Source organism: Triturus cristatus, chromosome 6, assembly GCF_964204655.1.
Source record: "Triturus cristatus chromosome 6, aTriCri1.1, whole genome shotgun sequence".
Classification (NCBI taxonomy): domain Eukaryota; kingdom Metazoa; phylum Chordata; class Amphibia; order Caudata; family Salamandridae; genus Triturus; species Triturus cristatus.
The window spans coordinates 980985540-981010629 of record NC_140589.1 but is presented as its reverse complement, the minus strand read 5'-3'; positions in this window follow the sequence as shown (position 1 = coordinate 981010629).

The window sequence follows — 25090 nt, the reverse complement described above, 5'->3', positions numbered from 1 at the left end:
TTCAGAGCAGCTATTGAAGGATCGTAGGGCCATATGAGGGAAGCCAAATTGCGATCGCAAATGCTGAAATTCGCCGAATTTCGGCATTTGCGATCACAATTTGGGTAGTGTGCTATGTAGCACACAAAAACCCACACGCAAAATAAGGAATCGCAAAATTTGCGAATGGCAAGGAATGAATGGCAAGGGATTCCTTATTTGCGAATCTCAATTTGGGATTCGCAAAGAAGGAATAGGTGGGAATCGCAAAATATTTTGCTAATCCTACCTACATTCCGTTTTGCAATTCTCTAATTGCGATTCCCTAAAAATTGCAATTAGAGAATCGCAAAACACGTTTTACCTACATATGGCCCGTAGTGTCTGACACTGCAGGTTACCAAAACTGAAGTTTCAATCCGATTGATTAAGGAAGTTGAACTCGGAACAATTAAGAACTGGTGCGCAGCGAGCATGAACATTTTAAATATGAGTGCGTCAAAACAGATTTCAATACTCAGATGCTTCGCCTAAATACCCAGGCCCTGCTTGTTTGACTTTTTCAGAAAACATGAGCATACTAGAACCTTTGCCCGGCTGACTGCAGCCTTCTTTGTAAAATCAGCTGTTAGTTGTTTAAGTGAGGGCCGCTGGAGTGCTGACAAGACACCCTTCGATTTTCAAATGTATTTCAATCTGGACAGTTTTATAACCTGGCTGCAGCACTCTTTGGAAAGAGTTGTCTAAAGTGATGTGAATGCCGGGGTCAGTTGATCGCAAAGCAGCAGCGCAACCGCACTAGTATCAGCCATTCTCACAGCTTAGTTGAACAGAGCAAGTAGAGGGCGAACGGTCTATCAATGTACCTGTTCGATTGCTTACAGAGTCATGAGAGTGTATACGATTTGAAATTGCACTGCATTGACCATTTTTTTCATACAGGCAGTAGTCGGCAGTGCAGTGGTACATGCATTGTTTTTGTATTTTACTGATCCTTAGTTTTTGAGATTCGTTTGTGCAAAGGAGAGAGCTGGTAGCTACCAAAACTCCATGAAAGGAATTATGCCTGTGTACTTTTCTACATTTCTGATGACAACAGCAAGCTACCCTCAACATTTGCTCTACCCTCTTCACTTAAAATACAGAGGGTAGAGAGACTCCCAAACAAAGTAGAGAAAGGAAAAAACGCTATGAAACCATGATATGTGTATTTATAAATATATATGTATGAATATGTGCTGATTTTTCATGTTTTATGAGCATTTCCACAGTACTCAGCTATTTTGAATGTAAGGTTTTTCTTTTTTTCCTACGCATACATTCTGTCCCTTTCCAGAAATCCATTGTCACCAGGAAACAAGGTGAAGAGCTTGGGCAAAGGGATTACAGCAATGTTCTCTTTATAAGTGGTAGCTCTTGTGCTCCTGATTGATTGTTCAAACGTTTTTGCCAAAATGTATCCTTTTTCAGTTTCTTCATGTTTTTTTTGTTTATTTTTCAAAAAGAGATGCCACAGATGTTAAGTTGGAAGGTATGTAGGGTAGCAAAATTAAAAGCATTGCAAAAATCATGGTAGTTTGATACTCTTCTCATATTGCATTAGCTATCAGACCCTGGACTAAAGATAAACTTAACAAAAAACCTGTTTGTGGCAAATGTTAACACGCATTGGTTTTATTTTAATTTTTCACTTCACAATCATACAAGCAGGAATAGTACTCATGATTAAGATTTCAACTGGTTTGGAGCGCTCAATCTTTAAACCGTAGCAGAGCAGTGGGCCAGTTTCAATCTAATGCAGCAGAAATGCTAGTTTGGTTCTTTTGGCACTTAATGAGAGAGAGGGATCCCTGGGCTACAGTATAGCATATGTGAGAAATTGGGTTGTTAGCTTAGGAGTGTAAAACCCTACTCAAGTAAAAGCCACTATCTCTGTTATGGTGAACCGCCAAATGTAAATAAATTAACCTGTGCTTAACGCCAGGGATGATAGTCTTTGTTGTCCTGGTAATTAGAAAGCACATTCAAAAATTATAAATGAAATTTATAATGAACAGTTGTTTAACGTCACACACACACACACTTTAGAAGATGAATGCATAAGGTATGTCTAAGGGACTGCGGATGGTGTTTACGCACAGTGTGGGTGTTTGGATGTATAGACAGAATGTGGTGAGGGGGTCTCTGAAGCTTCAAATGATAATTTTCATTCCAGATGTTTGCAAATGGTACAAAAAATGAAAAAGCAGTTAGCTAAAACACAGAACTGTTTGAGGGTCAAACATGATGTAGGCCACTTGGCAGTGATGAATTATACACCATGGTGGCTTAGTGGTTGTTATAGGTGATTTCTCCTGTTTCCATGTAACGCTGAGGGCTCTAACTTCAACAAGTGGGTATCAGGAATTCTCTTCTTTCTCTGATGACTGGCATGTGTTTCTCTAGGTCTTTGAATAGATTTGAATAGATATCGTTTTGGAAATATATTTTTCAAGATCAGTGGGTCCCTCAATCTCTTGTCTACTCCTAGTGAGAAGGTAGTTATTGTCCTTCAATAAAGAGCTGTTAAAGGTAGTTGGGTTTTAACCTTGGGGAAGGGTGGTGATGGAAGTGGGCCTGTGTCTCATTAAATCAGGACTCCATCCTGAAAGATTCTTCAGTACACAGATCACTGCCCAGCTTTCTCCAATAGCTCTTCATCAGGAGATGTGATTCACAGTTGGGAGGAAAGATCTTTCTTCTTGTAGTCAGTGCTCGCTGAAATTTAGATCAGGTATTACATATGGCTTTCAGCAGTGCTAGTTGGGGATGTGGGTGGAGCCAATAGAGGAAGCTGGTGGGGCCAGTAGATGAAGTGGGTGGGGCCAGGGAAGTGGATGTGGCCTCCCCACAAAAAATTGATCACCTGCACTTAATATTTTTCAAATTAAGCACTGCCTATCAAGTCCAGCCTCCGAAGGCCAAGCTCCAGCCTTAGCCTTGATTTCCTTGCTGCTTGTGCAATATGCAGCACTGATTTGTATGCCTTAATTTGAGTTGTGTTTCGGAACTTGTCCAACTCTGGAACCAGACGCCAAGGTAGCTAAAAGCTGCTACCTTGAGTTGTGTTTAGTTGTGTTTAGGAACTTGTCCAGCTCTCCGGGAAAGGCCAGATGACCATAACTGATGGCAGGAAGCTGTTTTGCTCTTTAAACTGTCAATATCGGTTCAGCTATTGGACTTATCAAATGATGGCTAAGTTGTCTGAGCAGATAGGTGACATTGTTGGCCTTGGTTTTCAGATGTTTTAGATGAATAGTTGAGGTGGCCCTTTCTGGGAGCCAGACGCCAAGGTAGCTAGAAGCTGCTACTGTATCGATTTGCAGATCTCCAATGAACCAATGGGCTTGCTTTTTGTGTGGGTGTTTCCCAAACACCATTACCTTGGTCTTCGCCTGATTGATCAGTAAGTGGTTATCTTGGTTGAAATGATCCAGCGCGTTCAAGGCTCTCTGAAGGCCAACTCTAGTGTGGTCCATTATTACAGTACCTGTCTGGCTTTTTCCCCAGCAGAAGGAAAGTGCAAAAACAAAACGGCTGTCACAAATTGTAGCTGACTCAAGACTGAAAGAGTCGTATCCATCAATGAAAACAGGTACGTACAACCAAGACATACCAGGTACTCTGCAGTTTAACTGCATTATCACTCCATTGTGGGGGCTGGTGCAAGGATGACAGAGTAGGAGGATGGTAGACAACATGGAGTCGGAAATAAGGAAAAAAATAATGGAAGCAATGAAAGAGAGACTGGAATACAGAATAGGGAAGAAAAAAGAAGAAAATGGAAGCAAGAACGTCAGGGAAAAAGTAGAGAGCAGCTATAAGTAGAAAGGATGGGAGAAGAGAAAGTCATAGAGAATTATGGTTATAAAAACGATATGGGAAAAAGGTAATACATGATGAAAAGTGTGTTGTAAAATGTATAACTTTTTCTAGAAATGCAAGGGGAGGAGAATTTCGTTCCAAGCCCCTTAAAGAGGTTGCGCTTATTCACTGCACATGCATGATCTAGGCAATATTTGGGCTGTTTAGACAACTTTTGGAATGGCTGCTTTTGTTACCAAGTCTGCACATTACTTTACAGCAGCTCATTAGAACATGTATTCTAGCCAGAACAGGACAGGATATGCCAAGCAGTTCCAACACAATTTGCAATAAATATTGTATACATAGATTTAACTGTTACTTCTCATAATTGTCATTAAGCACGTGGTTATTGAACTGTATTAGGTTCTGATGTAAACCTGTTTGCTATATGATATATGATGGTCGAATAATCCAGTATTTAACATATTTACATACTTGAGCAAAAAATATCGGTCTTTGAAGAATTGTTATTTTTTCTTAGCAGTCATTACATTCACTCACTACTATAATAGTACTGGCTTTGTTTCCTTATCATTCTCCAGTAATTGTAAGCACTTTCATAGTAGATCCATATTATATTAATTATCGACAACATAATACCGGCATCAGCTTACATCTGCTCTTTCAAATATTTATTTTACAGTTACATTATTTACGGTATTACTTAATTGATGCCGTGATTTTTATGTCTCACTCTAAAATGTAATAGAAATTGCCAAACGAAATAAGTAATTCTCCGGTACTGGAAAAAGTACAAGGGGACTCATTTTCCTTCTTTAAATTTTTTTTTGTATATCTGTGACTCTTTTCATTGGTATGAACAAACAGATGATTTATGATACCGTCGTATTTATTTAGATGCAAACAAAAAGTGTGTTTGAAGAACTTCACCAAGAGATGTATGAAAACCATGGAATAATTTCCTGACATTAATTTGAAGGGGCTCTGCAAATTGTTAGCCTGAAAGTAATAGACTCCAATACTAATTCTGCTGTGACATTGGAATAGTGTTGCTAATTTATTATCTGATTTTATCGTAGAAGAGCATTAAACTGTTGCTGACAGATAATAGTTGTGGTGTGGGAACACTGAGAACTCCATACCTATAGGATCAGACAAGTACTATTTTTGGTGCTCCTAGTAAATATAGCAAAGTATAATAAACACAAAAGCCTCGCCAGGTAGCATAGAAACTCTTCAACATGCATGTTTTATGAGTTATATTATTTTAACGGTACTTACTAGGAGCCGATCCAAAAATTGAGAAACTGTATTTAAAAAATAAAAATCTTTGTTGTTTAGAAACTGGAAGACTGGAAATCTCCTAAACGTATTTTGACTAAGAATTGAACTTTATTCTTCATATTGGAGAAGTTGAAATTTTACAGAAGCTATTGACATCATTGTCTTGAAATATATGAATAGCTCCTATTCATTTCAATGTACTTCACTCCAAGTGGCTGTTTATTGGAAAGATATTTTCAATATATTTTTCAAGTGCTTTGTTTTGCACGTTTTTGCTATATATTTTACTTCTATTTTCCATTTGTTAGACTTTTTATGTCCAGTTTATGTCTGTAATCCTTTAACGTAATTGGCACTTTAGCTATATATATATCATGGCTGTAAAGGTCGAGGGAACTATTGAATAAATCTTTGCTGGTTTATCTTGTGGTCTGTGCTTCGTTGCTGTCAAACCCTGCTCAAAGCCTACGGAGTTCAAGAGAATATATATATATATATATATATATATATATATATATATATATATATATATATATATATATATATATATATATATTATATCTCATATCAATCAAATGTAGTAATTTAAGACCCAAGCAAGCTTTAGTCTTTTTAGGGCTCTTCATACATTTCCTCTGTTTACTTTTTACCTTTATAACAGTTTTACTGTTTGTAGTTTGCTAAACATGTAAAAAAGCTTTTCAATTTGAAATCACATGACATTAATAAAGGAAAACTAATAGGTTTTCTGAAATGTAACCTTTTTGCAATTTTTGTATAAGTTATTATTGATTCATTAGCAGCAAAGACAAAGGGAAAGATATACTGTGGCTTCTGCTCTCATTCATGATGCTAAGATACACTTTGCCAAGCAATGCTTCAGAATTTGCAGCATCTAACAACTTTCTGCTGCTCAAGTGATTTTGAACCAGAATTTGACAAGAAAGCTACACAAAAACTGCTTTGCACCACATAGTATGAAATCATGTTAATGAAAGATAAAAGAGAGGGCTCGAGACAGGATCTGTGCAAACACACATAAATGTCAATGCTAAACCTGAGATGCTAATGGCACACAAATTAGCATGAATAGTGGCTTGCACACATATTGTCGATAACAGTATAAAAGAAATCAAGCAGATGGAAACATCTCAGACAATTTATATACAACATAAAAGACAGAGGAAGATGTGTTGCGGCGGCAGGCAAACACACGCTCATGCGATACTCTTCTATGTTTATATTTTATGTTCCTAAACACCCTTTATTACTGTCATTTATCGATGTAGCCTCTCGACCCCCCTTGTAAAGCGCACGGGTCTTTTTCGCGCTATATAAAAGGTTAGAAATAAGTTAATGTGCTTCCGCTAGGTGAACTGCTCCACCCCCCTCCCACAACTCACCGCGGCTTCTTCTCTTCCATGACGTCAGTCAGCTTCTTCATGGGTTGCGTCTCGTAGTAGGCCTGTTTCAACGGACAAATAGAATCCCCGATGAGACAGTTGACAGCCACGCTGCTTTGTTGTTCTTTGGATGGTCAACTTCGGATTGGCGGCAGCGGCTTCTTCTCATCCTGCCCTGGGTCCCAGCTGATCCCAGATCTCCTGCTGAATGTTGGTTCTGCCTTTCGATTGATGGGAGGGTCTGGTTTCTCTCGATACAGTGGCTGACGGAGGGGAAGGCTGCCGGAATTTGCCTGCAGGCTTGGTACACCAGGGCAGTCCTTGCCATATCCTGCACCTGCCAGAGGCTACAGAGGCTGATAGAGACTGGAGAAGTACATCACAGAGTTCCACTTCACTGGTGAAGGAGTGTTTTTTTTCTCTTCTTTTTCTCTCTGGGACTGCCTTTAATAACAGACATTGGGAACCAGGAGGCGACTCATACCATAACAAGAAGATGATAGTTATTGGGGATGCTACAAGGTGCACTGTCTACTCCCCCCAGTGTGGTTGAAGCAGTGTTTTTTCTTCTGACCGGGGACATCCTTGACCAGCAGGCATTCTACTACACGAATTGGATTCCAGGCGACGAACTTTTGAGAGACTGCAGATCCAAGTCTGGTAAGCACCTGGATGGTTTTTTCTCTTCTACTCCTCAACATATTTAAGGATTCACTGGGCTGTAGTCAGAGAGAACCAGGTTTCACACTCAGGGTTGCCAACCCATGGTCGATATTCAGAAGGGTGCCCTGGTAGTGGGTCCCTGGGTGTCTCCTTTTTCCCCCAAAATGTAATAATTTTCATCTACCCTTCCTTCAGAGGATTAAAATAACTGCTATGGGGAAGCATCTTAAGAACCACAACATCTTGAAGAATATGCATACTGCTGGCTTACAAACGTAATCACGGACTTCTCAAATAAAGTCAGCATCAGCTGCAGCTAGGGCTGAATGCAGCCATAAATCACGTTGTGGGTCAGCAGTAGCAAGCAGCCCGCTAAGCTTGGAGGAGGATTTGGTGGATCAAGGGTTGGTAGGTGGGTTTTCCCAGACAGCTTTGCTGCACACTTTGCAGGATCCTGCCCAAAATGAACTATCTATTCTATCTAAGGAGGGCATGGTGCCTCGGGAGGATGTGGAGACGGCACTAGAAATAGCATCCATAATGGAGGCAGAAGAAAGAGAAAAGTAAACATCTTTTCAGGCACGAACAGATCCTTCTATGAATGCCACGCAAGGGAAGCTGAAAGAATCCTCACTTTTTTCGAACTCCAAAGAGCCAATAGCAATTTTTTCAGAGCCCTGCATAATAGAGCAGATTAATCAATCTCCGAATATGGGGTTATCGCCCCTTCCCCAAAACCTGACAAAACCAGTGCATGTCCAGTCCTTTCCCAACAAGATACCACAGTGGGCCTGCAACTCTTAACACAATCTTCAGCAACAGGATCAAGTAAGGCCACAACCCCCCAGCTCCATCGTTGGCCACTACTGAACGCAATTCCAAGATCCATCTTTCAAATCCGAATATCAAATCCGAATAGCTTGGATTTGCAGCTGCTGCCTCTCCCTCTGCCAGTAGATCCAAGCAGGGTGCAATTGCAGGCTACTATGGAAACCAGTTCCAAGACTTAGCTAACTAACATAGTGCAGAACGATCAGCAGAGCCAGCAATGGGACCAGAAAATCATGTTATCATCTTATTTTAGATTAAATAGGAGAACTGAAAGTGTCACAAGCAATTGAGAATGCATCCTTGCAGCTCCGTCTGACAAAAATTGAGAAAGCAGTTGCAAGCTTTCAGAGTAGGATGCAGGAGGCTGATTCTAGAATATCCCAGCTCAAGGATCAAATGGTTATCCTGCAGCAGCAAACAGAGCAAGCGAGGGGAGCCAAGTCGTTGCTGGAAAACAAGCTTGATGAACTGGAAAATCACTCACAACGCCCCAATCTATGGCTGATGGGTGTGCCAGAAGGCTGTGAAGGTGCCCAAACTGTTCAATGGGGCAAGACATTCATTAAGAATCATATGGTACCGGAAATTTCAGCTGATTAGACAATTACAAGAGCCTGTAGGGTACCATCTCATCCTTTTCCGAATTCAATACTGCCCAGACAATCTTGGTCAATTTTGCTGATTATAGTATTAAGGAGCAGATATTTTCTAGATTCTAGAGCCATCCAAAGAATTCTTTTTTTTTCTAAAAATGAAGGTACCGTGGTGTCGAATATTTTCTGATATGTCTGCTGCAGCTGTACAGTGTTGTAAGGAATTTGTTAAGCTCCTCTATTTATTTAAGGCCCAGGGTGCACAGATAGCTATAGTACAACAGTCCAAACTTTAGGTTTTAGTAAAGGGTAAATTTAACATGTTTACAAATTTGGAAGAGGCGCAAGAAATGTTGCACTCTAACTCGACCCAGAAAACTTAAGGGAAGGAAAAGGAGAAAGTCTAGGAGTGAGAGGCGAGGTGGGTTTCTATTTTGACACCCCATCATGGGGGGTTGAGAGGGGTGTCGTGGGCTCGTCCCCTTCATTCAGGAGTGGGGTGGGCTTTTCCCAATCTCCTGGGGTGGAAGGATTAGTTTTGGGGGGTCATTGGGTTTGGGGGTATTTAGTAGCACAGGAGTTTCCATGGGGAGGTTTTGAGGAGAAAGTGTGGGAGAGAAAAACAAGTAGAAAAGTGGGTCAACTGTTAAGATGAGTCTTAAAATTGTAATATTATCGTGCAATGTTAATGGGTTATTTAACAAACAATTGAATGGGGCACTAATCAGGTGGTAAACATCATTCTTCCCACAGATTTAATTGTTGCAAGAGACTCATCTTAAACCCAATATGCCAAAACCTTTTATTACTAAAATATATCATAGATCATACTTCGCCTCAGCCGGGCTGGCAGTAAGGGGGGTAGCAGTGTATTTAGGTCATGGGCTGGACTGGGACGAGATTCAAGTTCCTAGAGACCCGGGTGGAAGCTGGATTTGGATTACAGCCCGGCTAAATGGCTACCTGATTAATACGGTAAGCTATTATGCCCCAATAACGGATGACTCTAAATTAATTATGCAGATCAATGAGGTGGCTATGGGAGCAGAAGGCCCTATAATTGTAGGAGGGGATTTTATTTTATACAAGATCTTTTAAAGGATACCTCCAATAAAACTAAGAAACTGTAAAAGCTGCGCACTAAAAAAGTAATAGATGTAATGAAATGGGAGTATCAACTGATAGATCTATGGCACAGAGCTCATCCAGAATTTTCCCAGTATACCTGCTTCTCGCAATAATTTAAATCAGCTTCTTGTATTGATTATTTTCTAATTCCACATTCTCTTAGCTGTATAGACTTTGAAATATGGGCCAGTGCTTTTTCTGATCACTCATTGGTTAGCATAGATCTGGAGTTTGAAACTAAGAAGAGGTAGAGGCCCAGATGGCAGGTGGACTGAGGCCTTCTTTCTGGCCAGGACTGGGTAGCAAAGATAAATATGGGGACTGCTTCTGTTTTTTTAGTTTGGGGCGCCTTCAAGGCAACTTTTCGGGGGCAGATTGTTGCTTTCACAGCCTCTCAAGCAAAAAAACAAGCAAAATGTATAAAAGAGCTTCAAACCTCTGTGGTGCTGCTCTACAAAATAGTATTAGTCGGCAGGGCGCACAAAACTTAGTAAAAGCGAAACAGGAGCTGAAGGAATGATTTATTTTAGAATAAATACACAGTTCATGTCTTTTCCAACATCAGGTCTATGAGGGAAGTCAGCATGGTCAACTAGGCTCAAGCAAGACGCGGCAATGATTATGGAAGTAGTTGAACCTGACACCGGGACATTCGTGTGCGAATAGGATAAGATAGCTAAAATGTTCCTACAGCATTATAATGATTAATATGCAGTAAAGTATACAGCCTCAGATGAGACTATAGGTCGGTATTTTCAGTCTATAAAACTCCTAATTATGACTAATATACAATCAGAAGAATTAATTATAGATATTACAGCACTAGAAATTCAAAATGTTTTGGCCTCACTGCCTCGGGGTAAGACCTGAGGTAATGAAGGCTTTCCTTTAGAATTTCATACTATGTTTTCTAAAAAACTGATTCCCTTCCTAGTTGAATTTTTCAATTTTATTAAAGAAGATGAGGAGATGCCGACAAATTTTAAGGAATCTACAATCATTAGTTTTGTTAAGAAGGGGAAGAACCCAAGAGACATTAACTCATATAGGCCGGTCAGCCTACTTAATACAGGTGATAACATTCAAATGAAAAGATAATCCGTAGGGATCAGACAGGATTTGTTGCTGACAGGTTGATGGTGTCTAATACAGGCTTTTAAGTACAAGCACTTGATTTTTTCTATGTGAACCAGACCCCAGCAGTTATAATGATGATGGATGTCGAAAAAGCATTTGAAGGTCAACTGGGATGCTCTTTTTTTTGGCTTAGAGAAGTTTGGCTTCCCGCTTCGGCTTACCTGTATGCTCCATCGTCTATATCAAGGTGCTCAGGCAAAAAATGTCTTAAACATCAAATTAGCTGGAATTGTGGAAATAAACAGGGGAACTTGACAGGGCGCCCCTTTCACCTGCGTTAATAATTTTTTTTATCAAACCATTGGCATTTAGGATAACGGGCAATTTGGATATAACTGCAATGTTACCGGTTATTTCTAAGCTTAAATTGTTTGCAGATGACATACTTCTTTATCTCAGGCCACAAAGACAAAATATTGAAGCAGCACTGACAGAATTTGAGCAGTTTCAGAAAATTCGGGTTTATAAAATCAGTCATTCCAAAACTGAACTGCTGTTATTTAATACTCTTAGTTTTCTTCCGGGAAGTCTGGAGCAGCAGGCCTCGAATCAGACACCTATCCATTATTTAGGCATACAAGTTACTAATCAATACACAGAATTATATAGATTGAATTATGAAACAATGAAGAAAAAGATTAAGGATTTACTGGATAGATGGACACTTCTCCCCCTTACGTTAATACGGCAGGTTGCGTTGATAAAAATGTCCATTCTACCTTTATTGATTTTTATGTTTACTAATGTTCCAATTAAAATTAATAGAGTATTTTTTAAGGAATTAGAGATACTTTTTTTAGACGTTTTATTTGGAATAAAGATTAGCACTACCTCATATGTATACATATTATGAAGCTGCTCTTCTAGATACAATGGCCCTATAGATGTCAAGGATATACAGGATAGTTTTTTCTTAAGAAGATTGTTCAGGAGGCAGGATCCCAGCTGTCGATATTTATTAAAACGGCAAAACTCCCAAAAAAGACAAGATTGAAAACTCTCGAGGAGTATGGTTGGAGACTCCAAGCATGCTCTTCAAAAAATCAAGCTGCAGGATATAGGTACTTGCAGCTGAGTGAATGTAAAGTTCTGGGTCTTCACATACATGTAAGGCATTGGATTTCAAATGGATTTAAAGAATTGTGACATTTTTGGGTTAAAGGGGGAATTATAAACTGGAAGCAACTCCAAGCTAGGTGTGGAGATCGCAGCAAACATCTGTATTTCGGGTACCTTCAGATTATACATTTAAATAAAAAATGCTGTGGGTACTTAAATAGAGACGCCTCACCAATGATAACAGCTGTATTCAGAACTAAAATGAAGGGGCATAGTAAATTGGTACAGGTTATAACGGGGTAAATGGGAGAGCCAGCTGGTAAAAAGACCTTAGAAAAGATCATGTCGTCGACACAGTATACCTTTTCTGAGGCCGAGTTGCAGGCGATCTCAGAATTAGGATATAAGGCATTAAGAGCAGCCAATTTCAAGAGAATGCCTTGCCTGGCACACTAGATGGCATAATACACCCCCAAAGCTCTCCAGAAAATGTATCCCGAAATAGAAGATTGTTGCTTTCGCTGTAATCAACTAGAGGGAGGAGACGCTGCATACATTTTTCACCTATCCAAAGATAGCTGGGTTCTGGGAACATGTGTTTCCAAGCCCTAAGTAGCGAAGTGCACAGATGGATCGAGCCTGAGGCCGGGGTGGCACTGTTTCGATTATTTAGACAGAGGCAAGATCAAGCATTAGGAAAGGGGACTGAGGTATTTATTACAATTTGTTCTTTAGTTGCTCGATCATTGATTTTGCAAAATTGGAGGACCAATAGAGTGCCAACATATTTAGAATGGTATAGTAAGATGTGCCGAACAAAGAAGTTTGAGGCGGCATATGCTAAAAGGTTGGGGGGCATTAAACTATTCAATGCCACTTTGCAATTTATGGAAAATATTGATAACAACACAGGGTAATTATTTCAATCTATCACTGTTGCACTGTATTGAAATAAATCGGATATTGGGGTTTATAGTACTAATGAAATATACAACCATAAGATGCAATAATAGAGGGAATGCATATATTGATTGGAAAAACTATGTCTGAGATTTGACAAAATGAATGTTGATGGCTGCTAAAGGTTGCACTGGTGCACAATATTGAAAGTATCAAGGATTATTTCATATTTATGTAAAATCATTATGTAATTGTTTATTATTAGCATTCTGTGGATATGATAAGAATTTTACATATGAATGTATAATATTTATGACTCCTATGGATCTGCTTTAAATTAAAAATAAAAGACAGCAGAAAACACTAGGAAAACCACAATGGAGAGGTTCTAATTGGCCAAGAGTGATGCCAGGAGATGTGTGCACAGGAAAAAACTACCAACGATTGGTGACACTGTTTTTGAAACTAAGGAGGAAATCACACAAAGGTATAGGGTAAGCAAATAAATATTATTGAGGCTCCTTAAACAATTTGCACCCTCTCTTGATTCCACTATAAATTGGTTGCATGCAATACTATAGGATATTATACTACTTACTGACCTTCAACTAATAGGATCATGGTCCTTCCAGAGAAGGTAGACCAAAGTGGCTGTGATATTCCAGGAACATCAAAACAGTATGTAGTATGTGTGGTCAAAATAGGAGAGAATGTGTCATGCTAGACAATCAAAGTAGAGGGACATAATCATTTATTTATAGAATCTATAAAGCACTAACAATCATCCCTAGAAGGATGTCATGGCACTGAAACTGCCATTAGTTTAGTCAAATAGGAAGGGAACCAGGAACAAGTGACCCAGGTGCATCAATTAGAGAAGAGCATTTTTTTCAGTTTTTTTCTAAACGTGAGGTAATCCTCAGTAAGGCAGAGATCGAGAGGGAGAGAGGTCCAGTGGGTGGCTGAAAATATGTAACAGAACAACTACCCTCTCTGGCCTTCCTGACATAGAGATTAGGTACATTTATGGTCCTTTACATTTAGTCATTCAGTACATTTACAGCTTGAATATTATTTGAACATATTTAATATTAAATGCATGCACATTTAATAAATGTTCTATATTTCTAAAATAGAAGATGAAATAGTGAGTGTCTGGTGTATCCTTCCCATACCAGGATGGCATCCACATAGTGAGAGTCACATTCCTAAAGAGAACACACAGAAATTTGAATGTGGCAGTAATCTTTGAACTCTAGAATATCAAGAAGCTTATACTGGATAGCCTTTCTTACTAATGCCCACTTCTTGTCTTCTTGCATCTCGCCCACTTGAAAAATGAATTGTGCTACAATCATAGCTAGAAATACCTCTTCATGTATCAGCTGCATTTCTTCAGTGGAACTGTTTGTTGTTGGGCTGTGGCCGTTTGAGTTTGTGTGGACATGGACATTTCTTCAAACGCAGGATTGTTTCATGACTGATACTTTATAGCTAGAGTTACATTTTTGTCTGTGGACTGACAATCTCCAATTCCTTCTAAAGACTTTGACTCGTGTATGTGTCCGGGTTTTCTGAACGTATTATAAACCACATTGGATTTTATTCAAGGTAATCGAGGGATTCGGTTCACCATTTATATATAATCACACCGAGTAAGAGTTAGACTTTGGCCTACATTTCATATTATATGTTGCAGGTAAAACATTTGCATTGATAGGAACACAGCTGCAGAGTGTTATCTAACTCTAAAAGGTATTTCATACAACGTATTTTAGATAATATGAAATATTTCCTTTAGAAAAACATGCAGTTTATGTTAATTGTTTATGCATGAGACAAATCCATACCAGATCCTAGAGAGCGTGCTACACAGTGATTTCCAATTCTCCCTTCCCTGTGTCCTCCGGGTTGGCTTCTTAGCATCCTTAGAATACAAGGTGGGTGATATGCACTGTGGATCCTTGAGTCTGACAGAGTGTTACAAAGCAGTGCATCTGCATTCTTCCTTATGTGGTGTAGGCAGTCTTACTCATCACAAGAAATCATCAGTGGGTCCAAACTCAGACCCAATCAACAAGAACTCAAAACAGAATCATATGCCATTAAAACTACCCACCTGTTTTGGGCCATTGAGGGTATGCATATCACTCTGGCTCCACAGGCATGGCATAAATATAAAGAAAATGCAAACACACTTCTAATTGGGTTCTACTCAATCAGTACACCTGGATTTGTTTTACTTTTTAGATCACTCAGATCCTGGGACCCCCATGGAGAACTAGAAAGAGGAATCCTCTGACTGCCACTCAGGACTTAGGACTCTGCCCAGTTGACCCCAGGACCAGTGGGTATCATTAAGGGCCAGTGAGGCTGGCCCCCTTAAATCCTCCTAGGACCAGTTGTGGGAAAGCTCTGGGCTTTTCAGCACCAAGAAACCAAGATCAGGAGGAGAGCTGGTGCAGGGGGGCAGGAGAACCATCTCTTTGAGGTTTGCACCACTTTGAAGATAAAGCATTGCTGAAACTGACCATGTTGGCTAGAGCTCATCACCAGGAGTAAAATGAGCCCATGATCGTCCAAATTGTCCCAATAGGATCCACGTTATGGCTTTTCAGAGTTTGGCGACCTTTGACCTATTTCTGCCACAGAGCGTGTGGGGATCTGCTGGGCAGCTAGTAAAATTCCCCCGGGGTGGGCCATGACCCGAGGAATGGCACAAGAAAACCTTATCAACAAATATGGCTGGTAGGGGGGTGTATGTGGGACCCCCTCCCCTGCTCACCTCTTCGCCTGGGGATCCTATCTCCTGCACTTTTGTCTGTAATAGGGGTCAGGACCCCATCCCAGACAGCCAGAAAAGAGCAGGGAAGCGCCGTCGCGCTTCCCCGCATTTGATGGAGGGGCCCAGGACACCATCCCTGATCCCTGAAATGCACAATGGTAAGGGGGCGCACCGCCATGCTCCCACCAAGTGTGTCTGGCCTGCCACGCTTCCAGTGACTGGGGGGAGCAGGGGGCTTGTGGATGCTACAGTGTATTGCCTTGAGAGTTGTGGGCTCGGCAGAAGACCTATGAGCTACAACAAAACTTCCTACACCTATTTGTTTAAAAATTAGGCAATATGTCCATGTAATAATATAGACCCCACAGTCAACAGTGTATTAAGAACATGTCACTTCATTTATTTAGAACATGTCAATTCATTTAATTGATTATTTTTTTCTCTTTTTTTTATATAGAAAACCTATACAAATATGTTTTTATATATAAAACAATTACAACCTGTCTAAAAAACCCACACCATACTGATATTGAACACACTGCCAATATGGCACATTTGACTACACATTCACAATAAACAAAAAATAATAAAATGAGGAAAAAACACAGTATACATAACAGTGAAACAATGATGATAACATAAGACCAGCGCCAACGCGCGTTTCGGAGATCCTATATATCCAATATAGGCTCCTTCTTCAGGGCCTGTTCGATAGGTCTTTTAAATAACAACATATGCCAAACATCATTTCATATCCGACATCATGTGGTGGGGGCGCTTTGCGTATATTCAAATATTGGCAACTGTTGATACTGTGGGTACAAAAAACCGCAATGAGTATAATCCAAGTATATTAAAGTTTAATTTAATTAAATAATGGCTGAAGTTGGGAACAAGAAAATAGAAAAATAACACCCAAGAGGTCCGCAATCACCAGAATGTGAAGTTGATAAACCGAAAACTAGTGTGAATCGATAGGTATTAGAAAGAAAAAGTTCTAGATTCCCATCACCTAGATAGTGAAAACTACAAATGAGTACATACTAGGAACCAGCATTTTTAATCAACGACCTTCGATATAGGGTTGACTTCAAGAAGAGTGAAACTTTATTTGTAATTCACTGGAATGACAAAGATAAGAATGATAAAGTGGCAGGATGTGTCATCAGTTATATATATTTATACATTCATAGGAACTAAGGTCCTGCAGTTCTTTGAGAACATGTGCATATGGCATAATTATAGCCTAAAAGCGGATTTCCTATTACTCTCAGGTGTTATATTAAGATGAAGTCAAAATAAAGAACAACTAGAGGCATAGCAATTGCGTATAATGTCTCAGAGTGGAGAGTAGTAACTTGGACAGAATAAACCGCTGTTGTGTTTCATTCAACCACAACACTTACCGAAAGAAGGAAACGTCGGAAAGGCAATTTCGGTGTCTGAGCCAAGTCTTATTAGAATAGGCGAGCGATGAGTCTTGTATGGAAAAGATCAGACCCGTGGGAATGAACTTGGTATACCAACCCGGTATAAGGCTACCAAAGTTGCCTAGAAGAAAAAACCGGACCAAATTATACTGCTGCTCACAGTAATTTAATCGGGTAATGGACGAATATTATAGAGTTAACTTACTCTTAGCGGCCCTTCTAGCCGTATTTTCAATGATTTTAAAAGCTTCTAAGTGGAGGTATATTCTCGTGTGCTTAAATCGGGTACTTCATAGTATCTATAACAAAAAGAGATCAATAGAGGGTAGCCCGTCATATTTAGGCATATGTGGTCGCTGGCGCCTGATTACGGACGACGATACACAAAAACGGATCTATCTCCTTACCGGGCGATTTCTCAAACAAAGTTTCCGTGGTTCGTCTCCTCCCGCTATCGGCGATACACGCAAATGCGTGTAGCGTCTTCCTTATATGGGAGATCCAGGAAGTTATGCCTGGAGGTGGTAGGCATAGAGAGAGGACAGCTAGAGTCTGTCTTGTTTGTAAGGAGATGACGGAAATCGTAAAGGGACAAGGATTTTCTTAATACGCTGGTCCAGCTCTTAAAGTGACAGAAGTTGCCTCAATGATTTATGCTGGAATGTAAGAAAATATGTCGTGTAGCCGCTTGGATCAGAATGGAATTTAGTAGAGCTATATTAACAATACACAGAGCATATAGCATCAGATACACAGGGAAATTGTCTGTGCAGTAGATGTAGGTACTCAGACCTTTTAATAAATAAGTAACAGACTGTTGGCACAAAGGTACACAGATAATCCATATATCCAAAGGGAGCATAAAAACATTTTGGTTTCTTCCCAAAAAATGTTTTTAACAGGATGGACAGAGGGCTACATCTCAATGGTAATCTACAAAGGCCTATGGGTACCTAATACTAGCTAGATTAGCTAGGATGACTTAAATGATAGCATTCTCCCAGGGGAGGTGTGCATTCAGACCTTTATCATATGTATGGAGGACATACATCCAAAAAACTTCTCTTTTTTGTCTAAGTGCATCAGTGTTACCATTGTCAGGTGGTTGCACATGTTCCAGAATTAACCAACGTAAATCAGAGACAGAATGTTGTTTTTCAATCCAATGTGAGACAAGAGGAGCCCCAGGACGTTTGTTTGAAATAGATGATTTGTGTTCGCTAAACCGAACGCGAAATTCTCTGCTGGTTTCTCCAACATAGCCTTTGTCGCACGGACAAAGGATGAGATAGATCACATTTCTAGTGCGACAGTTAGTCATATCTTGCAAAGAAAATTTCCGTTTCTGCCACATCAGTTCACTCGTTACAATGGCAAATTGGCAAGCATGGCAACAACCACATTTATGGTTACCATTGATGGGTTTGGTACCAGTGATGGATTTCTGAAGAAAAGGCCTAGTGACAGGTAATTTAGATTTGACTAGTGAGTTTCTCAGATTCTTATTGCGTCGAAACGCAAAGATGGGTTTTGAGAGGTTTCTTCTGCCATGATCAGAGTTAAGGATGTGCCACTCACTGTTGATGATTTGTCTAATCTTATGGTCTATATTAGAATGAGTGGTAACACAAACCAATTTGTCCTCGGTTTTAATTGCTTTATTCTGTAACAGTGCTGTTCTATCGTAGTACTTTGCTCTTTTGTAGGCCTCTTTGATCAGTTTGAATGGATAGCCCCTGCTGACAAATTTTTGTTTAAGTTCTTCAGCATGAAGATCGTAGTTCTGTATCGAAGTACAGTTCCTGCGTAACCGTAGGAATTGGCTGAAGGGAATGTTGTCTTTTTGACTACGAGGATGGTAACTAGAGTATTGAAGAAGTGTATTCTTGGCTGTAGGCTTCGTGTAGAGACTAACCTCAATCTTCTCATCTACAATCTGTATCCAAATGTCCAAAAATTCAATTTTGGACTTGCTGATGTTGGGGCTAAATTTGAGATGTGTATCGCAGAGGTTTATCCATAAAATGAATTCCTCTAGCTGCTTTTCCGGGCCTCTCCAGATAAAGAAAATGTCATCTATAAATCGATGCCATTTTAGAATGTTTTCACTGAAGGGGGCTATCTCATTAAATACAAATTTGGTTTCAAAATCTCCCATATAGATGTTGGCCACATTGGGTGCACAAGAAGCACCCATGCTTACTCCTTGTATTTGTTTGAAAATTGCCCCATCAAATTCAAAGTAGTTTTCCTTTAGGACAACTGCCAGACATTCCAGTAAAAATAACCGATCTCCTGGGCTATTATTGTTATGCAGTGTATGTTTGACTGCTTCTAAAGCTCCTATTTGTGGAATGTTGGTGTATAGGGCTTCAATGTCCATAGAGACAAGGAAATCCGTATGACTGTTGAACCCAGTGCCTTCAATTTCCCTGATAAGATGTCCTGTATCTTTTGTGAATATCTAATAAAGAAAAAAACTGAAAAACTTAAAAAAGACATTAGATATTTTAGCGAAGAGAGAGTGTATCCTTATTTAGCCTCTGGTTACTATACTAATGAATATAATCAATCCCATCAAAATGATCGGCAATACTGGTCAAAGAAAAAAGTTATCACCTTTTCTGACACCTCTGGTTCAGATACTGAGAACAGCTCTAACCCCTCTGTTAGTTATGGACAAAGGAGAACTAATTATCAAGGTCCCAGAAGGAATGCCTATTTTTTAGGCAACCGACGTGGCCAAATGAGAGCACGATATCGAAACCCAGAGAGGGAGACATATCAACAAGCAGAGAACTCCCCACAATTTCTAGAGACTCGGAGAAACCAATACTGGAGAGAATAGCAATTATGTCTGATCAGAATACTACCTCTGAGACATCGCTAAGTAAAACTCTTGACTCCATTCCCTCCACCTCTAAGGACAATTTATTAAAGGAAGTAGAGGTATCTCATGACAAAGTCTCCAAAGACAGCCAAACCATTCCTGTGTTTAATCTGTCCAAAACACCTTTGGACACGTCTGCCCTCAAACTACTTTCCCGAGGACTCACGTTTGTCCCCACCACCTACCTTGACCTGTTCAAACTGATGACCGACATCCAGTCTTTCTTTCGTAAGATCCGCTTGAAGAGATTTTTTGAGGATAAACCACCACCCATTAATGACAACAACACAGGATTACGACCCAGATCTATCTTTACTCCTACTCTTGAACAAGTAGGTGCTGAAGTAGATATTTTTGAAAAAGTAGTGAGCACCAAAGTTCAAAAACTCCTCACTTTTGTGCCTAAATCACAGTATAACCTTGACTACTTTGAATATCAAGCCCTCAAACAACTGGCTAACAATGATGAAGTGACCATCAAGCCCGCAGATAAGGGGGGAGGAATTGTGGTGCTTGATAGCTCCACATACAAACAACAAATCTCGGCCGTGCTTAACATCCCTGAGCATTACATCAAATCCAGATCTTACCCGGAGCAAAGAATCAAGGCAGAAATCCTGGACATTACCCAAAGAGCTCTTGACAGAGGTGTTATTTGTGTACAAGAATTTGACTACTTAAATGTAGAATTCCATCGAATACCCATTTTATATGGAGTCCCAAAAATACACAAGAATCCTCTTCTTCCTCCATTCAGACCCATAGTATCCACTATTGGATCCCTCACCGAGCCTTTATCTAAATACATAGACATTTTTCTTCATCCCTTAGTATCTAACCTTCAAGGATATATTAAAGATACAGGACATCTTATCAGGGAAATTGAAGTCACTGGGTTCAACAGTCATACGGATTTCCTTGTCTCTATGGACATTGAAGCCCTATACACCAACATTCCACAAATAGGAGCTTAAGAAGCAGTCAAACATACACTGCATAACAATAATAGCCCAGGAGATCGGTTATTTTTACTGGAATGTCTGGCAGTTGTCCTAAAGGAAAACTACTTTGAATTTGATGGGGCAATTTTCAAACAAATACAAGGAGTAAGCATGGGTGCTTCTTGTGCACCCAATGTGGCCAACATCTATATGGGAGATTTTGAAACCAAATTTGTATTTAATGAGATAGCCCCCTTCAGTGAAAACATTCTAAAATGGCATCGATTTATAGATGACATTTTCTTTATCTGGAGAGGCCCGGAAAAGCAGCTAGAGGAATTCATTTTATGGATAAACCTCTGCGATACACATCTCAAATTTAGCCCCAACATCAGCAAGTCCAAAATTGAGTTTTTGGACATTTGGATACAGATTGTAGATGAGAAGATTGAGGTTAGTCTCTACACGAAGCCTACAGCCAAGAATACACTTCTTCAATACTCTAGTTACCATCCTCGTAGTCAAAAAGACAACATTCCCTTCAGCCAATTCCTACGGTTACGCAGGAACTGTACTTCGATACAGAACTACGATCTTCATGCTGAAGAACTTAAACAAAAATTTGCCAGCAGGGGCTATCCATTCAAACTGATCAAAGAGGCCTACAAAAGAGCAAAGTACTACGATAGAACAGCACTGTTACAGAATAAAGCAATTAAAACCGAGGACAAATTGGTTTGTGTTACCACTCATTCTAATATAGACCATAAGATTAGACAAATCATCAACAGTGAGTGGCACATCCTTAACTCTGATCATGGCAGAAGAAACCTCTCAAAACCCATCTTTGCGTTTCGACGCAATAAGAATCTGAGAAACTCACTAGTCAAATCTAAATTACCTGTCACTAGGCCTTTTCTTCAGAAATCCATCACTGGTACCAAACCCATCAATGGTAACCATAAATGTGGTTGTTGCCATGCTTGCCAATTTACCATTGTAACGAGTGAACTGATGTGGCAGAAACGGAAATTTTCTTTGCAAGATATGACTAACTGTCGCACTAGAAATGTGATCTATCTCATCCTTTGTCCGTGCGACAAAGGCTATGTTGGAGAAACCAGCAGAGAATTTCGCGTTCGGTTTAGCGAACACAAATCATCTATTTCAAACAAACGTCCTGGGGCTCCTCTTGTCTCACATTGGATTGAAAAACAACATTCTGTCTCTGATTTACGTTGGTTAATTCTGGAACATGTGCAACCACCTGACAATGGTAACACTGATGCACTTAGACAAAAAAGAGAAGTTTTTTGGATGTATGTCCTCCAGACATATGATAAAGGTCTGAATGCACACCTCCCCTGGGAGAATGCTATCATTTAAGTCATCCTAGCTAATCTAGCTAGTATTAGGTACCCATAGGCCTTTGTAGATTACCATTGAGATGTAGCCCTCTGTCCATCCTGTTAAAAACATTTTTTGGGAAGAAACCAAAATGTTTTTATGCTCCCTTTGGATATATGGATTATCTGTGTACCTTTGTGCCAACAGTCTGTTACTTATTTATTAAAAGGTCTGAGTACCTACATCTACTGCACAGACAATTTCCCTGTGTATCTGATGCTATATGCTCTGTGTATTGTTAATATAGCTCTACTAAATTCCATTCTGATCCAAGCGGCTACACGACATATTTTCTTACATTCCAGCATAAATCATTGAGGCAACTACTGTCACTTTAAGAGCTGGACCAGCGTATTAAGAAAATCCTTGTCCCTTTACGATTTCCGTCATCTCCTTACAAACAAGACAGACTCTAGCTGTCCTCTCTCTATGCCTACCACCTCCAGGCATAACTTCCTGGATCTCGGGAGGAGACGAACCACGGAAGCTTTGCTTGAGAAATCGCCCGGTAAGGAGATAGATCCGTTTTTGTGTATCGTCGTCCGTAATCAGGCGCCAGCGACCACATATGCCTAAATATGACGGGCTACCCTCTATTGATCTCTTTTTGTTATAGATACTATGAAGTGCCCGATTTAAGCACACGAGAATATACCTCCACTTAGAAGCTTTTAAAATCATTGAATATATGGCTAGAAGGGCCGCTAAGAGTAAGTTAACTCTATAATATTCGTCCATTACCCGATTAAATTACTGTGAGCAGCAGTATAATTTGGTCCGGTTTTTTCTTCTAGGCAACTTTGGTAGCCTTATACCGGGTTGGTATACCAAGTTCATTCCCACGGGTCTGATCTTTTCCATACAAGACTCATCGCTCGCCTATTCTAATAAGACTTGGCTCAGACACCGAAATTGCCTTTCCGACGTTTCCTTCTTTCGGTAAGTGTTGTGGTTGAATGAAACACAACAGCGGTTTATTCTGACCAAGTTACTACTCTCCACTCTGAGACATTATACGCAATTGCTATGCCTCTAGTTGTTCTTTATTTTGACTTCATCTTAATATAACACCTGAGAGTAATAGGAAATCCGCTTTTAGGCTATAATTATGCCATATGCACATGTTCTCAAAGAACTGCAGGACCTTAGTTCCTATGAATGTATAAATATATATAACTGATGACACATCCTGCCACTTTATCATTCTTATCTTTGTCATTCCAGTGAATTACAAATAAAGTTTCACTCTTCTTGAAGTCAACCCTATATCGAAGGTCGTTGATTAAAAATGCTGGTTCCTAGTATGTACTCATTTGTAGTTTTCACTATCTAGGTGATGGGAATCTAGAACTTTTTCTTTCTAATACCTATCGATTCACACTAATTTTCGGTTTATCAACTTCAAATTCTGGTGATTGCGGACCTCTTGGGTGTTATTTTTCTATTTTCTTGTTCCCAACTTCAGCCATTATTTAATTAAATTAAACTTTAATATACTTGGATTATACTCATTGCGGTTTTTTGTACCCACAGTATCAACAGTTGCCAATATTTGAATATACGCAAAGCGCCCCCACCACATGATGTCGGATATGAAATGATGTTTGGCATATGTTGTTATTTAAAAGACCTATCAAACAGGCCCTGAAGAAGGAGCCTATATTGGATATATAGGATCTCCGAAACGCGCGTTGGCGCTGGTCTTATGTTATCATCATTGTTTCACTGTTATGTATACTGTGTTTTTTCCTCATTTTATTATTTTTTGTTTATTGTGAATGTGTAGTCAAATGTGCCATATTGGCAGTGTGTTCAATATCAGTATGGTGTGGTTTTTTTAGACAGGTTGTAATTGTTTTATATATAAAAACATATTTGTATAGGTTTTCTATATAAAAAAAGAGAAAAAAATAATCAATTAAATGAATTGACATGTTCTAAATAAATGAAGTGACATGTTCTTAATACACTGTTGACTGTGGGGTCTATATTATTACATGGACATATTGCCTAATTTTTTTTTTTTTTTTTTTTTTTTTTTTTTGAAAACCTTTATTTCGAAATTCAGGACACAGCTATTCAGCCGACAGCCCGAGGGTTCGGCAGCATTGCAAGTTAGATACAGTAATGTGTCCCAGATACAGTACGATGAGTAATGCAAAGGTCCAATTTTAAATAAACACAGAAAAAACACACAACAAACCCCAGCAAGGCAGAAACATTGAAATCCCATGGCGAAAGCCCCCAGGGGAGGCAGGACCCCACTCATCTACTAAGTATAAGACTGTGTGCGGAGGAAGAAGGGGAACAGCAGAGGCCCAGAACGGTTACCAAAACCAAACTGTGCTGGAAGGTAGGTCAGGGGGAAAGCTGTTCCTCGGGAGGTTCCAGGTCCGGGGCAAGACATATTCCCCCCCTGTATTGGTTCCACCGCCCCCAGATGGCATGCCACTTCCGGGGGCGACCTCTAGAGCAGTAGACCGTCTTCTCCCTAAACATGCTCCAATCCATGTTCTCCTTCCACGCGGTCAGTGTAGGGGTTCCTGAGGAGCCCCATAATCGCGCGATATCCCTTTTAGCTACCATGTTACCCAGAGTCACCCATTGGGTCTGCGCCTCATCGAGATCAGTGGGGCCCCAGACGTTCAGGAGGCAGCACCGCGCCTCCGGCTGTACCACAATGCCCGTCACCTCCCCCATAACTGCATGGACTCTCCTCCAGAACTCCACAATGACACCACATTCCCAGATGATGTGCAGGAAAGTACCCACCATACCACATCCCCTTCTGCA